This window comes from Gobius niger (assembly GCF_951799975.1).
Source record: "Gobius niger genome assembly, chromosome: 14".
Lineage (NCBI taxonomy): Eukaryota > Metazoa > Chordata > Actinopteri > Gobiiformes > Gobiidae > Gobius > Gobius niger.
Genome location: NC_136865.1, coordinates 6,728,143 through 6,743,009, shown reverse-complemented (window position 1 = coordinate 6,743,009; position 14,867 = coordinate 6,728,143). Strand labels below are relative to the sequence as shown.

The 14,867-nt window shown below is 42.1% G+C and overlaps 1 protein-coding gene across 1 annotated transcript in view; it reads right to left on the bottom strand.

The window, feature by feature from the left end:
• thsd7aa (thrombospondin, type I, domain containing 7Aa) overlaps positions 1-14,867 on the bottom strand; it is a 213,304-nt gene that overhangs the window by 119,134 nt on the left and 79,303 nt on the right. The gene's annotated exons all lie outside the window — the stretch shown is intronic.

The following is a 14,867-nucleotide window of genomic DNA, read 5'->3' as shown; positions in this document are numbered from 1 at the left end:
CGCAAAACAAGGTTGTTGCAAAATGTGGTTGAATCAAGGATTTTACACTGTATTCTGGCATTGTTTTGTGAAGTAGAGCTCAACAGCCTTGAAAACTGCTTAGGTTAAAGTCACATACAATTTTCCTTGAGGCTTTCCAAAAGAAATGTTATTATATTCCAAAGCAGAAAGCACGACAAAGGCTTAAGCTAAATGGTAACTAACCTGGGGCTTGTTTGCAGAGCGTCTTTCACAAACATGCAGCATCTGATTAGATTCCATCACTCTGAACTATCGATACAGCATTTTCCATTATATTCTCATATAAGCCAGAATGTACCGCGATTGGTTGCACTTCTTAGAATGAGGCAATGAGATAAGAGATCTTTACATTGATATTAATACTAGAGGTCGATCTCTAGTATACTGTATCACCGGGACCGAAAGTGATAGAGCGAAGTCAGGGCTTTAAAACGAGTTCTCCCACAACTTCCAAGGCCACAGGGGAACAGGGGAACAGAGAAACATCGTGATGAAAATTGGTTAGCTACAAGTTTGTTAAACACAAGTTTCACTAAACCTCAATCAATATGGGCATCGTCATTTTGAAGCACAGAACCTGGAGAATATTGTATTTTTGCTCGCTAGTGCTAACAGCAGCATGCTAATGACAACGGCAACTAATCAAAGCTGGGACAGACACTATGATTGAATCACCTAAAGCAATCAAATTAATTTGGCCTCTGCCGGAGCGGCCAAGTATTTATGTTTTCACAGGATTATAGACCAGACATTTGGTATAATCGGCCAAAAACATCTGTCAAAAATATCGTCCGGGCCCGTGCATATCGGCATCGGCCAATAAAAACTGTAAAATGATCAGCTTTGGCCTTAGATAAACCCATATTGGTCGACCAATTATCTAAAACTAAATGTTTTCCATTAAAGTCAGTTTGAACTTGTTTCCTCCTTATACAGAGTCTTAATGGCTTTAGTCATGGGACAAAGATAAAAACAAACACGCTCGACTTCATTTACACTGAATGTTTACTGTAACCAAACATACAGTACTGTACATGCCTTTGGGAAAAAGTCGATGTACCAGCAGAGAACATAAGACAACACAGGAAGGAGATGTGTTTAATGTAACAAACCCACAATCTTTTGCACCGGCCTATTGAATACTTCAGCTTGTATTTAGTATACTAGTACTGTCGCAGCCACCGCAACACATTAAGGAACCCCTTTTGTTTGGCCTCCTTTTAAATCTCAGTACGCTTTGTCTCCATTCCTTGCAGGTGTTCAGATCCAGTTGTAGCAAAAGGCTGGGTTATCAGAAGTCCCGGGGAGGGGAGGTTGTACGCAGGCTGCCCTACATGTTGATCCCCCACAGAGCGGAGCCGGGAGGCAGAGGGCACTGTGCCAGCGCGCTCTCATATCCAGCTGGGATGTCACACTTCACTGCGCCCACGCCTCTTTTTTTTTTTTTTTTTGCTTTACCACTGCTACTACAGCCACCGGTCAGTGCGTTGAAAGACTTGAAATTGTCTGCATTCGTCATACAGTGCTGAGGAAAAACGTACTTACTTCAAGCTGCTCATTATTAATCGTGACAATCTCTTCTTTCTCCAGGGGTTTTTTCCCAGTGGGATCCTACTTGCGGTACAGTATTTACTGGGCACGCTGCCATGCAACAGTGCATCAGTTTAAGCAGCCTGGTGGCACTTTCTATACGCTGCTGTTTTCTTGAGAATGTGCCAAGATCAAGTTACAATATCAAACAGTATATTTCTCATTTATTCCAGCACAGAATAAATCACTTAAGTTGATCCCTTCGCTCCTGATGATTTCAGTTTCACGATGGTATAATCACAATGTGTCACTCAAATGCAGAACACATTTTCCCTCGACAAACCCAGTGCGTTCAGGGTCAACCTTCATAACATTTCTCACCTCCAATTAACAGTGTTTAGTGCATCACCAGTTGATTCGACAATCACGCTGTTTCTCAGTCCTCATGCACTTCTCTGATTGGTGACCCAACACATCAATTACACTCATCTGAACTTCCAGAGAAAAGACGAAATCTTGAATGATCATAATCAGCAAATCTCAAAGGCTGTTCTCATTTAGGTAGAACAAAGTAGAGAACTTAATATCCCCTCTTCAAGGTGTCTTCTAATGTGCTAAACCTATAGATACAGACGGCATCGCATCATAAAAGGGGGGCGTGGCTTCCCGAGGGGGGAAATAGAATCTTTTGGGACACAATTTTCCACTCTTTTTAGCCATTTGCTGGTGGAATATGAACTTATTTATCCCACATGAATAAAATCAAGTGTAAATCGGGTCCATATGGATATTTTCTCACAGCAGATCGTTCAGTAGAAGTGAAAAAACAGCAGTCGTAGCTAGCGCTAGCTAGTGTTCATTAGCACGATGTTCACATGAACCGTCATGTTAGCATTCTCTTTATTTATGTATTTATGTTAAGCCACTTTGCTCCTCTCCATGTCTTTGTATCTTTATTTAGTACAAAACTATGTTCATAATTCAGCATCAGTTGAAGTAGTTTTTGAATAATGAAAGTGTAGATTTTTCTCCAAATTGTCTTTAATAGGTTTTTATGGAAAGACACTGCAGGTGATGTTTTGTTTTTTTTAATTTACAGATATCAATTTGAAACTTTAGCTGTAGATTACTGGCATAAATATGACAAAAAAATGTATTGCAAGTTTTCTGTCAGTGTATGTTTTCATATAAAAACAAGGTGTTTTATGCCTAAAAATGCCCAAAATTTCCCATCTTTTCAGTAACAAAATCTGAATAACGGATTGAGCTACATTCAAATGTATCGTTTTATTTTGTTGACATATTAGTTACCAACACTTTTGGATTTTGGATACCTTGTTTAGTTTTGAAATAAGCTGTTTTTAAGTGGAAAATCAGTAAAAATTAAATTTTCGTGTCAGGCAAGGAATTAGGTATAAAAAATCCCACTGAAAGAATCTTCAAAATATTGTTCAGTCCAAGGCTGCAAAATTTGAAGTCTTTAGGTTCTACTGATGTGGAAATACTGTTGCCACAATGAGAGAAAAAATGTAAGGCCCTTGTAATTATGATTACCTATATAGTAAATCTATGGGGAAGCATTGAATCAGCAAATATTTAAACATGTTTTTGTAAAGATTAAGTATATTTTTTGTTTCCAGATGAAAGCTTATATGTTCAGAGACCAATTTGTCCCAAAAACTGAAAACAGAAAAAAGATAGTTTTGCCTGTAGTGCTCTGAAACATGACCATATATGGGGGATTCCAGAGACACCGTCTGTATCTATTAATCTTGTAGTTGAGGACCCTAGAATGAGAATTTCATTTGTCCTATACAATGTAAAATAGCATATTTTTTCAGGTGATAAATGTTGAAAGAAACGTCTCCTTGGAAAGGCCATGTGAGTCCTGACGAACCACTAAACATACAAAATGCAATCAAGACTTCAAATCCATGTCCAAAAAGAGTACTAAATAGCAAATTTGGTACTTTTTCAATTCCGACTGACCACATCTTTATTTGACCTTTGTTTATTTAACGTTTGGCTTGCGGATCCTTTCCAACCTCGACGAGCCACTTCTCTCACTTCATTTCATCTCACCCACACTCACTACCACAACAAACTCCGACTCCATTCATGCCAAAAACTGCCTTGTGTCCAATTTACGGCAGAAAATTAAGTGCTCGACCTTTTCGGCCTCAGACACAAAATTCCGTCATATTTTAGACTTTTGAATCAATCCACTTTTGGTCGCTGCAGACTATTGCTTCTCCAATCTCTCGCCTAGTATTTACTGATAACAGTCGCGGGGCCACGGGGGACAGGGGGTAAAGCATTTTCTATTTGTTTCTCGCCGCGCTTATCTCCTCCGCAGCCCGCCAAGCTCGGCAAAATTGCGTTCCGCGTGGTGCCGTTTCGCGCCCCGCTAATATAATAAGATTGCACTTTTTTGGCTTCCACCTCCAGGACCGCCTCCCATCGCCAAACCCTCCCCCCAGTGATGCCAAGCGGCGGATTGGCATTGGCATTTAGCTGGATAATGGAAACCAGTGTGATCCCAGCAGCGAGCGCTGGATTGAGCGACGAGCAGGCGTTGAGGATTCGTATGTCCAACACATGTCCGCGATAAAGCCTGCGGTGAAAAGGTCAGCTGATGGACTATTAACTGGGGAGCGCTTTCATGCACGGGCGAAATTTCCATAACACAGATAAGCAAGTGCGTTTTTTAAAAAGCGGTGAATTGGGGAAAGCAGGCATGGAGCCAAGATAAAAACAAAAATGAGAGGGTTTTGTGCAATCAATTTTGAAAATAGAGGCTGTGAGCTGCTGGCATCAACAAACTTTGGAGTCAAAGATTCCGAGGTAACTGCGCACATAAAGTTAATTCAGTCGCGTTGTGTAACCTCTCAGCCATTCGGGAGGTTTCCATTCTACTCCAGCCCTGACAATTGACAGTAGCAGATTCCAGATCAGTGTAAACAGCGTTAGACTATATCACTCATAAAACAATTAGAGGCCGGAGAAAAACCTCGCTCAAGAAGGATGCAGAGAACACATTTCTCTACTAGGACATTTAACATCCTAACTAATCATAGTCATTAGGAAAACACATGCCAGAAGTACTTTCTAATCATTACCTGGTAATGATTAGAAAGTACTTGCTGTAATGATAACCATCACCGCAAGATTTCATTTCCTCCAAAATGATGGAGAGCCGTTCAGTGTTTTCCATATCACAATTCATTCTGGAGGCACTTGATGATTAGGGCTGGGTTTAACTAGGCACATTGAGTTGCCTTGTGTAATGCACGGTGTAAATAAACATGCCTTGCCTTTAATTAATCGATTAATGTATTGTCTTTTTCCCATAAAAATGCCATATGACATCTTGCATTTTTGTATTGGTCCGGTTAAATAAAAAGTACATGATTAATGTAACTACATTGGGTTTGCACCAATAAGAGTTAATTTCTACAGTTTGCAGCATTAGTTTTTCTGAGAATGTCTTCCATATCCAAGTGAAATTGGTACTGTGTGATATCCTTAACCTCAATCAAAAATCAACCAAATTGAATTGAATGGAATAGAAACGATCTGGGAATTCTGAATCGATACCCAGCCCTATTAATGATATGCTTACCAGCCTTCATGGGGAGGTATTAGGAGGGCATTAGCCAAGCTCACCTCCATCATGGACGACACCTCCCACCCACTGCACGGGACTGTAGAGGAACTGAGCAGCTCTTTCAGTGGAAGACTGGGACACCCTGAGACACCCCTCAGTGGAGACACTGCTGCCAGACTGTACTGTTCTGTAAAGTAATATGTGCAATAACCCCTTTGAAGAATCCACTCAATAATCCCTGTATTTACATCACTTATCTGCATCACTCTATCAACCACTTGTACTGCTAATACTGATTTCAACATTTTTTATTATAGTCTATTTACTTAATTGTTTACTGTTTATGCTTTTGTCCCCACAACGTCATTGTGCATATGATACCACTATTTTACTATTTAATTGTTTTTTTGTTGATTTTTCTCACATTTTCTGCCTAGTTGCACACCCCGAGTGTTTCTATAAGCTGAATGTAACAAGTAAATGTCTCCATTGTGAGATCAATAAAGGCTATCTTATCTTATCTTGTCTTAATTTAACTTGGGGACCATCATGACATCAGTGTGATTTTGTTTTTATGATTTACAGTTTCGCAGGGTGTCTGGGCGCACCCTTCGAGATCGGGTGAGGAGCTCAGTTACCCGGGAGGAGCTCGGAGTAGAGTCGCTGCTCCTTCACGTCGAAAGGAGCCAGCTGAGGTGGCTCGGGCATCTGTTCCGGATGCCTCCTGGTCGCCTCCCGCGGGAGGTGTTCCAGGCATGTCCTAGTGGGACAAGGCCTCGTGGAAGACCCAGGACACGCTGGTGGGACTATGTCTCCGAGCTGGCCTGGTGTCGCCTCGGGGTCCCCCCAGAACAGCTGGAGGAGGTGTGTGTGGATCGGGAAGTTTGGGCATCTCTGCTGAGACTGCTGCCCCCGCGACCCGTCCCCGGATAAAGTGGAAGAAAATGGATGGATGGATGGATGGATGGATGATTCACAGTTTGAGACAGTAATTTTGAGGAGATTAAAGAGCAATTCTTGGGTTAGACAACAAAATGTGGGAAAGATTTCGGCACTCCTGAGACCTGATTGTCTCTTGGCCCCTAAGCAGCAGCTAACAAGTTGCAGAAAACGTTTAAGCTAGATTCAGTAGGTTAAACATTTTCAGGTATACCTACATTCAGGTATACGCGGATAAGTGTCTACCAGAGGGACAAAATGACGATATGCTCATCGGGCTCGAAGCGATGATCTTCCCGTTGCTGGGTGATTGCTTACCCATCACGCCGTTGAACTTTGCTACTGATGGGGGGAAAAAAAGCACTCTTCTATATACATACAAACACCATAAAATGAGCAAATACTCTCGCGCTAAACTCATTCACACCTTGAAGGGAAACCATTTGGCTCTCCACACAACCATCTATTTATCCAGTGAAGGTCACATCAGCGATAAGACTCTTCCATTCCCATCACATTAATAACTCCAAATACCACGCACAAAAAGAGCAAGACGTTTCGAGCGTGTGATATTTTCTCTTTGACGGACGCGTTGCAGATGAAGGCTCTGAAGTCTGCGCTTTAGCCGACATGTTCTTCCAATCGCCGCTTTTCCCGAACCACTCGTCGTCGTCGCCGTCGGTGTGTGTTTCTTTTATTCAGGGTGAACTGCTTTTAGGTGATGCTCGTGCTTTGAAGTCAACCAGACCTGATCAAAAGAGGAGCCGGGCTGGAGCGCAAAAAGACTTCAGTGTGTTGTGTTTTCCATTTGGTTTTGAAAAATAGAAGATATTGACCTACAGGTTGATTTTTACAGATAGTATTTTTTGTCTTGAAATTTAGAATAATGCTTGAAACAAAGCTAAAAGCATTCCAGTCCTTGTTTTTGCACAGTAAAAGATGGCGAGTAGATTGAAAGGAAGCAGATGAAATCACGCTAAAAGCAAAGTAGCCCGGCTCCATACAGAGAAAGACAAACTGGTACTGCTCCATAGAGATTGGATTTCACTCCAGACAATTTTGGTTGGACCAATCAATACTTTGCAGGGACGTAAACCAAAACTTTCAAAACAGTGGCCACAGCAGATCTTTTTTTGTTTCTTTAACTGTGCTTCTGTTTTTGAAAGAACTCACGAAAACACTTTTTGAAGGGCTTTTTGTCCATGCTCTGGGATTTGGAAGTCATCTACAGCGGCCCCCACTCACATTGAAGAAACGCATCAAATACACACATTTCTCGGACGAGTTCGCCCTGAATTTTTTCACTGCGATGGTCAGAGCGTGACACCAGCAGCAGGTGGAGCAGACTTTTTGAGCGCTTGGAATGAAATATTCAACGAGCAATAAACCGATCCAGGCACATTCACAACATAACATAACATAACATAATGCTCAGTAAAGTCAGGTTAGTCGAATGTAAGTCTAACCCTCGGCTCACACTGAATCCTGAACGGTTCCAGTGCAGTCTCCGTGAGGAATCCAAAGTCATTCAGAATCAATGTTGGTGGCTCACATTAGCCCCGCGCTGTTCAGCTCCAGTTTCCGAGGCCATACGGCGCAACGGAAAGAATCCGCAAGAAGTCTAATTTTTGGCTTGCCGTAGAGCAGGGGTAGGCAAGTTTGCGTTGTGAAGGGCCGACTTCTCTCATTGCCAAAACACCAAGGGCCGAACCTCACTATCGTAGCCCAAAGTAGAGAACCATTTCCTGCAAATGCTTAGATATTACATTAAATATGACCAAGTGGGATGTTCTGACAATACACTACAAACATATCCTCTTCTTCTTACTGCAGACTAATATTGTATGATACAATATTTAATTTATCTGTAGTCTGTTCAGCACTATTCACATGGTGTCCCACTCCCCCTCGGGAGTGCCTGTCTAGATCGAACGGAGGAACCCGGCTGAACGGAGGAACCCGGCTGAACGGAGGAACCCTGCATTCTGGAATCTCAGGACTGGACGGTTTGCAATCTTGGCCCGTCTGCTGAGGGATCCTTCGGCCCTGGGTCTATAGTCTGTCTGTCCATGGGAGTGGATCTCTCCTTCTGTAGTTCTCGCCAAGGTTTCTCTTTTCTCCTGCCGGGTTTTTGAGTTTTTCCTTGCCGTGCTGGAGAGTCTAAGGACAGGGGACACCCGCGCTGCTCGTCGCTACCTGCTGCCGACGCTTATTGGACATTATATTTGCCTGGATTCACCTGAACTTTTAATTGTCATAATTATTGCTCTGTTTTAGCCCTGTGAGGCGACTTCTGTTGTGATATTGGGCTATACAAAACCATTAAACCTAAACTAAAACTTTGTTGGCTTTAAGCATTGGCTCAAATGACTTAAATTGAGGAAATGTATCTTGTTTTTACTCACTTTTTTCCTGATCCAACAAAGTTTACTAGTTTGAGACTAGTTCATCTCAGACTAGTTCTAAGGTAAATCTCACTTGAAATAAGAAAGTAGAACTGCCAATGGGATGTTGGCAGTTCTTACCCCATTGCCGAATACGATTACTTAAAATAAAATCTAGATGTATTGAAACGAGTCAGAAACATACCAGAACAAGTAAATCAATAATCAATAATCTCAATGATCTAGGTAAAAAGTTCAACCACACCTTAAGTCGCCAAAACAACTCAAATTTGGATTATGAAATTGAGAATTTTAAACTGATCGAATTAATTACTTTCTAGCAGTGGACTGACGGTATCATACACTCATACTTTGGCAAATGTAAACAATACGGCAAAAGAGACATACACAGCCACAGAGGAGTTGTCAGAGGGTCACGGAGGATTATTTGTGCTCCCTGGGAATAAGTTACGCCAAGGAAGAGGACAACTATGGCTTTATTTCGACCGTGTGGATTTGTGATGGGAGAAATACAAAGGAGGAGGCATGGAGTGGATTAGCTGGACTTCTGACAGTGAGTTGTAAGTTTGATCTGTCCATTCTCCACATGAATGCGCTCTTTACTAGTATTTCTTTATGTACAAATTGTTTATCGCATGAAAACCTCATGAAGTCGTGGTCCTGTTCAGTGTGAGCCCGGCGTAAAAGACAAGACAGTACACATGAAATTGATTAATATTCATGTGACTTTTGGCCACTTTGCGATTGCCTGAAAATAAGAAAACTTTCCAACTGAATCAATGTTCTGGGGAGTTGTAACTTCCAAGGCCCATCTTCTCAAAGAGATCAATATCTGCAGGCACCAAATTCTTCAGATTATTTTATGTATTTTTCTTCTGTCTTTCAAACGTTATGTGGAAAAACACCATCATTAAAATGATTCAGTCAAGTCACAAACCAACACATAATAAGGATGCGAAAACACAACATTACAATTTAAGGCCTGGTAAAAATTATGGCTAAAACTGACCTTTTGCCCTTTTTGTTTTGTAGTTATCGCTGTTCCGAATAGCGGCATTTCTCTCCCAGCACTCCGCTGTAAGTGTGTTTTGGTTTCGGCTGAACTGCTTTTAGGTGAGGCTGGTGCTTTTGATGTGAACACGGCGTGATCAAAAGCGGCGCCGGGGTGGAACTGACAGGGCGAGCGGCTACAAAGACCCGGCGTACACAGAAGGTGATGTGCAGGAAACATGTGTTATGATGTGATTGGACTGTGTGATGTCCGTGACCACCCAGGCAACAAAGGAGCGGTGTTTCCAATTTATATCTCGGGGAGGGGAGTAAAATGCCAAGGCAGGGTGAATGGGGTTGCTTCCGAAAAAGCAAAACAAGTGGCTTTCTGGTTGAGACATGGTTTGAGACAAAGATTAAGACCCGTTTTACTCCTGATGTGATCATTATCTAGGCCAAGTGGTGCTTATATTAATATTTTATGAGGTTGCACAAACAAAAGAAAAACACTGAGATAGATAAAACTTGCAACTCAAAATAAGAGGTCGACCAATATTTGGGAATTTTACAAAATCAGCTAATGGCCGATCTAGCGCTGATTTCTCCGGGACCCTTAGTGATAGAGACTTCCCGTTTGCATTGGAATGAGCGAAGTCATGGCTTTAAAGTGAGTCCTCCCACAACTCCCTAGGCCTCAGGGGAACAGAGAACTATTGCGATGGAATCTGGTTACCTACAAGTTTTGTTAAACACAAGTTTCACTAAAAGGTTTTAACCTCTGCAATTGTATTTTTTGATCGTGCACCATGCTGCGGCTAGCAACAGTATGCTAATGCTAACAGCAGGATGCTAAGGCTAACAACAACTGATCAAAGCTGGGACAGAAACTATGATGGAATCACTTGAAGTAATCAAATAATAGTAATAGTAGTAATAATCAAAAAGTAATCTATATCGGTCCAAAATATCGGCCGAGCGTATCGTGTCAGCCAGTAAAAATCCCCCAACAATTGTCATTGGCCTCAGAAAAACCTATATCGGTCTGTTACTTTTTTTTACTGAGCTGAAGACAAAATAAGAATTTCTGAATTTACCATGCTACAGTGTTGTTCTGTCATCGAAAACAGACCCAGAGCTGTGTTTCAAGCCACTCGCGCATCTTTGAGTAATCTTTGGATCTTCTCCGTTGGCTATTTTTCATCACCACTCTTGCTGAGCTTAAAGCAGTACTAAGTAACGTGTTTACCTTAATAAATCCTTTCCGTAGTCCCTGTGGGGGTAATACAAGTGTTTATGGGATGATTGGAGGGTCTTTCATCTCCCCCTGGTGTCTCTGCCCAGAAAACCATGTTTGCACCTTGACTGCCACCGGTCCGGAGAAAGCAATACACACTAATGGAATCACGAAGAAGAAGCTAACATGCTGACGGGCAAAGCTAACTGTGGGCTAGCGTCACTTTAAACAGTATTTACAGCCAAGTTTGAATATTTCCATTGTATAATTGGATGCCCAGTAACCCTCTCTCCCTTCGCCTTTCCTGTCAGCGTAGTATTTACTCTCCAAGACAATTAATAAGTTAAAAAATCACCTGCAGTTGCACTAATGGCCTCTAGGGGGAAGAGTTACTTAGTACTGCTTTAAAGGTGCATTACGCAACTTTTTATGTGGGACAAAAAAAAATAAGATGTACGTATTTGACCTTTCAGTGACCCAGTGTCTGCATGAGTGGTCAGCGTGACACCTTTACTTTCCACTACAGTGGTCTCTAGGACGCTCCTGGACAAATTGTTTGGAAGGTTCCTGCTCCTTACGGGTTGCCCCAGCGGCATCGAAGGATGGGTCAAATGCAGAGGACAAATTTCCCAACGGGGATAATAAAGCATACAAACAAACAAAACAAACAAAGATTTTCACTGTTGACGGAGCCTCTCACCCGAAAACCTACAAAACAATTGATCCTGGAGCGTTGTAGAGGCCACCATGATCGTAAGTAAAGGTGCCATGCTGACCACTCATGCAGCCGCTGGGTCACTACAAGATCAAATACGCACAGATATCAACTTTTTTGTTTTTCCTATAAAAATTGCATAACGGCCCTTTAATCTTTATTGAAACAGGTGTCCAGTAATGGGGAGCAAGACAAGGGGGGTGGGAGGGGCTTACGGTAGCTCACTTGGAGGATCAGGAAGTGAAACCACTGGATTTTTTTTGTTTGTTTCAGCTGTTTTAGATCAATATTGCATTTTCTAACCAACAAAGTGTAAGATAGTGATAAAGATGTGTTTGAGATTATTACCAAACACCTGCAGAAAAGCATAACACCTGCTCTTAAATGAACTCACAATGCCTAATTTCTATTCGCCTGAAGTGTGTCGCCTTGAGCCACATTTGCCCTGGGACGTACTTCCGCCACTGACTTTTCGACCGTTCTTTCAAAAAAGCCCGGCTCCAAAGACACAAAGCCGCGTCGGGAATATAAACGGGCATCCGCTCAACCACCAACTTCGAGACTACAGCTCAACCTCGCACTGCCTTTCCCGCCCAGATTGTTGTGTAACGTGAAGTCGGAGCTGACAGAACACACGCTGAAGTCATGCATGTTTCATCGGGTTGGCGAGAGCGAGCGTTACACGGCTCATTTGGGCTGTCGACTCACCAGACGCAAAAACGCCTCAAATCCGCGGCGCCGGGCCAGGCATGTTAAACTGCGCCGCTCGCTCGTTCGTTCATGAAACAAAAGCAAATAGCAATCGAGCTGATGGGGAATAGGAAAGCATATAGGCTGCGTATGGAATTGGAAACAAACTAGGCAGATTGATGGGAGAAAATAGAGCATGGGTGTGCCGGATTAGATACGAAGCGGCACTCAGAAAGAAATGGGATGCGGCAATGAACGTGTCAGCAGGTCTTTTACATTAAACGTCAATGCAATCTTGTGTATTAATAACAGTCGGGGGAGGCAGTGGATCAGCAGATATATTCTCCAAAAACGCAAAGGCTGTTGGTTTGATGGCAATGTTCTGTCATCGCGTTCTTGGCCATGGCACTTTACTTACTCCTACTTTACGTTACGAATGTGTCACTGTGAGTGTCCGGTAGAGTGCTTGGTTTGAAAGGAATCAAACTGTGGTGCGGGTTCCAGTCCGGTGGAGCTACTAAAGTGGAGATGTTGTTGCAAGAGTGTGAAGAAAAACTTTTTGTAATGTCTGTGCATGCACATGTATACTGTATATCTGCCATCTGTCTCCCAGAGAGGAAAATTACCATATTTGGATTACAAAGACATCTCAATATTTGTGAATGAATAAGCGTGGGGAAGACGTGCTGTTGTCACTATTTCCTGTCACAGCTTCTGAAAGGTGGGTCCGGAGGCAGAAACAGTCGAGAACCATTTTAGTTCAATTTAGACCAATTTAGTCCAATCAAGGTCTAATTTTGAGCATTTATTGACCTGATTTATCCCTAATTTGTTCTTAATGATGGCCTAGTGGTACGTGGAAGGTCCAGTATTTTATGAGTTGGTTCTTGGAGTGAAACCAATCGTTTTTCTTTTTGAAGCAACATTCATAGGCTATATCCACACAAAGACAAAATGATTATATTTTCAGAAACTTTCTTTGTAAGCTTGAAGCCAGCTTAGTAAATGTGTGCGTCCACATGGGTTGACTCAAATCTGTCAAAATGGCACAATTCATCCACCAGGATGGATCAATTGTGTGTGGTGCTGTGACGCTAACACAGATAGAACAAGATGTAGAGGGAACATGCGCAGTAACTTATGTGGAATGCAAACAGTGAAAATGAAACTGATTCAAGGATTTAGGATCTACAGAAGAGACGAGGAGGCGAGTTTATTCTTCACGCGTAACGGGACTAAAGCAGAAAAACCTGTCAGAGACCGGACTTTTACTGTCAGTCCAAAAACACAGACTGACTTGGCCGTATTTTTCTACTTGTCACCTGTGGCTTGCAAACTGCAGTGGAGCAAAGAGGAGCGGAGTAAAACCATCATAGATCCATGAGTAAAATTCATTATAAGGTCAGTAGATCATGGATAACAGACACCACTCTGGAGCTGTGATGTCATCGTTTTAGCAAAAGTTACAACGGCACCACGTAAACAGCGTTTTGAGATCTTTCCACTCTGGGACTGTGTTTAGAAAATGACCCCCAAAACACCGGGCCTGTATGGACGATACACTGGATTGATGAAATATCTTTGCGTTTGGTCCTCAGCTTGACTTCGTATGGACAGGGCCTTGGACTGTAACATAGACAAAGTAACATACAACTTGACGAGACATCCATATACTTAGATTTTAGTCCAGATTTAGTCCTTACTTTCCTAGGTTATATTTCAAGGTTCTGACACGTTTTGATGAGGAAACAACAGGTTGTTTTAATTCAGCGCAAGCTTCAGTGCAAAAATTGTCCAGTAAAGCATTACAATGTTATCGCGCTATTCCAAACACGTATCAAATGTTTCATAGAACACAGAAAAAACCCAAGTTGTCCATGGTGGCCTTATTAGACATGGCGGATTTTTCCCCAGGTCAGCGAATGTGAGATGTGCTGACTTGTGGAGGAAAACGCGCCTGTGCTTCGTGACTCACCAGTTCAGAGCGGCGCTGAATGGCACCGAATATGCTGCCGAGCGATAAGAGCCTGTTTATCTGGAGAGCTCTCAGAAGGATTCATTAATTACACGCCGCAGCCCCCGCACTACATTTAACCACGAGAGGGAAAAACACGAGCGCCATTACCGGTGCCCATTCAACAAAGCGCACCAGTTTAAAGGGACTGACGGGCAGGCGTGTTCTGTCGGCAGAGGATTTCAAATCAAGAGATTTTCGAGTAACATTATTAGCATATTTAACATTATCAAAAAGACGGTCTATACAATATAAGGCTTATATATATGGTTATATAAGGCTTTTTAAATGCTATTTTAACTTCTAGATACAATGTTGTTAATCCCACGACCGCAGCAAATATACATATTCAGTTTCTTAAGATTTGGATTCAGGGATATTTGGACATTTATTTCTAAGTAAATTGGATGAACCAAGCAATCTTTGTACTGCCAACTGAAAATACAGAGAAAAAAATCATTTAGACATTTAGGCATTTTTGATTAACTTATGGAGTATAAAGTCAAGTATCTGAACACCCCAAATCCAAATAATATTGTCAATGCTCCCAGTCCTGGACTTAAAAAGTAAAAGAGTTGAAATTGCAGTTAGATATATTTCTTAACACAGGATTCTTGTTGCCTTTTCTCCATTCTGCTCCGGCATTAACCTGCGCTCTCCACATCACCTGTGCACAAACAGCGGAAAAGGCTTCATTTCCACATCAACACGACCCGGTTGAT